Source organism: Heterodontus francisci, unplaced genomic scaffold (assembly GCF_036365525.1).
Source record: "Heterodontus francisci isolate sHetFra1 unplaced genomic scaffold, sHetFra1.hap1 HAP1_SCAFFOLD_58, whole genome shotgun sequence".
NCBI lineage: Eukaryota > Metazoa > Chordata > Chondrichthyes > Heterodontiformes > Heterodontidae > Heterodontus > Heterodontus francisci.
In genome coordinates, this window is record NW_027142006.1 from 10202337 (window position 1) to 10204767 (window position 2431).

Sequence of the window (2431 nt, forward strand, 5' to 3'; positions counted from 1 at the left end):
CGACGGGCTGAATAGCTTACTCCTATGTTCCTCTGTTCCTAAGAGAGTTGGCGCCAGCGCGCAGCCCTGCTTTACCCCACTGCTGATCTTGAAAGCGTCTGATGTTGCTCCATTGTAACTGATGGAACTGTGCATGTTCTCGTGGAAAGAAGAGATGATGCCCAAGAGGTCAGGAGGGCAGCCGATGTTCCATTGCAGTTTGAAGAGGCCGTCTCTGCTGACAAGATCAAAGGCCTTAGTGATGTTAATCAAAATGTGTGAGGCTCTGTGGCGCAATGGATAGAGTGTTGGACTTCTAAATAATGATTAAGACGATATTCAAAGGTTGTGGGTTCAAATCCCACCAGAGTCAGATTTTGAACCAGAAACAGAGGAGCACAACGGAACAACAAATGAAGGAATGTGCCAAAAGCACAGACTCGGAGACAGAGCGAGAGAGAGAGGAGCAGAGCAGGGGAAAAAAAAATCGAGGAGTGACGTCACAATGGAGAGTGAGAGCAGGGAAACAGAGAGCTGCTGCGGTGAGGATACAGGATTTGGTTCTTTCTTCGGTGCAGTGGAAGGAGCTGTTTGGTGAGGATCTGGTAAGCTGTGACATCTCAGGCAAGCAGGTAGTTGATTGGTTTGGAAGAACCGACCTGCTTGATGCGCATCCGGTAAGTGATTAAGATCCATTTTAGTCCTAACATTTAAAATAGTAAACAAACTAGTGGTAAGTTTATTAAAATATGCAATAAAATGAATAATTGAATAAAATATTTAAGTAGTTAATTGAAACACGTTAAGGATGACAGGACAGGTGATGTGTCACAGCTGCAGCATGTGGGAGTTCCTGGATGCCAGTGTGATCCAGGGCAAACACGTCTGCAGTAAGTGTTTGCGGCTCAAAGAGGGAGAAAAAAGGAATGTAGTGGTAGTAGGGGACAGTATAGTAAGGTGGATTGACTCTGTTCTCTGCAGCAAAAGCAGGAGTCCAGACAGCTGTGTTGCCTGCCGGTGCCAGGATTCAGGACATCTGCTCAGGGCTGGAGCGAAACATACAATGGGAGGGGGAGGATCCAGTCGTCGTGGTCCATGTCGGTACCAAAGACATAGGCAGGACAAGGATAGAGGTTCTGCAAAGTCAGTCTGAGGAACTAGGCACCAAATTAAGAAGCAGAACCTCAAAGTTAATCATCTCTGGATTATTACCTGAGCCATGTGCAAATTGGCATAGGACAAATAAGATTAGAGAAAGTAATGTGCGGCTGAAAGACTGGTGTGGTAGTAGTGGTTTCTGGTTTGTGGGGCATTGGCACCAGTACTGGGGAAAGAGGTGGTTGTACCGTTGGGACGGTCTACACCTGAACCGTGCTGGTGCCGGTGTTCTAGCGAGCCACATAACGAGGGAAGTAGAGACGGTTTTAAACTGAATAGTGGGGGCAAGGGATCAAATTTGGGAAGATATGGTGAATCAAGGAGGAGAGACAGGGCGAGAGAGAAAGGTATAAATATGGGAAATGATAAACAGACTGTGACAGGAAGGGGCAGAATGTACAAATCTAAGAGTAAATCGACAGATAAGGCCAGAGGTGACAAAAATAATAAAAGGACAAAACTAAATGCTCTGTATCTGAATGCATGGAGCATTTGAAACAAAACAGATGAACTGGGAGCACAAATAGAATAAATTAGTACGATCTGATAGTCATTACAGAGACATGGCTGCAGGGCGACATAGATTGGGATGAGAATATTGGAGGTGACATGGCATTTTGGATGGACAGGAAGCTAGGAAAAGGTGGCGGGGTAGCTCTGTTAATTAATAATGGTATTAGCGTAATCGAGAGGGATGACCTGAGTTCTGGAGATCAGGATGCAGAATCAGTTTGAGTACAAATGAGAAAACATAAAGGCAAGAAGTCACTTGTGGGAGTGGTGTACAGGCCACCTAACATTAACCACACTGTCGGATGGGATATAAAGGAAGAAATAATGGCATCTTGTCAGAAAGGTACTGTGATAATTATGGGGGATTTTAATCTACATATAGAGTGGAAAATTCAGATGGGCAGAGGTAGCCTAGATGAGGAATACATAGAATGTTTTGGGGATAATTTCTTGGAACAATACATTCTGGAGCCAACCAGAGAGCAGGCTATACTAGACCTGGCATTGTGCAATGAGATAGGATTAATTAATGACCTCATAGTTAAGGTGCCCCTAGGTAGTCGCGATTATAATATGATTGAATTTTACATTCAGTTTGAGGGAGAGGAGAGTGGGTCCCAGACTAGTATTTTAAATTTAAATAAGGGCAATTATAAGGTCATGAAAGCAGAGCTAGCTAAAGTGAACTGGCAAATTAGGTTAAGGGATAAGTCAATAGAGATGCAGTGGCAGACATTTAAGGGGATATTTCAGAATACACAGAATAGATACATTTCAACGA

General features: G+C 44.0%; 1 non-coding gene across 1 annotated transcript; it reads left to right on the forward strand.

Moving 5' to 3' along the window:
- The first annotated feature begins 261 nt into the window (after positions 1-261).
- trnar-ucu (transfer RNA arginine (anticodon UCU)) lies at positions 262-352 on the forward strand. Its single transcript is given in 2 exon segments — positions 262-298; positions 317-352. It is a non-coding gene; the product is annotated as a tRNA-Arg (tRNA).
- The last annotated feature ends 2079 nt before the right edge of the window (positions 353-2431 follow it).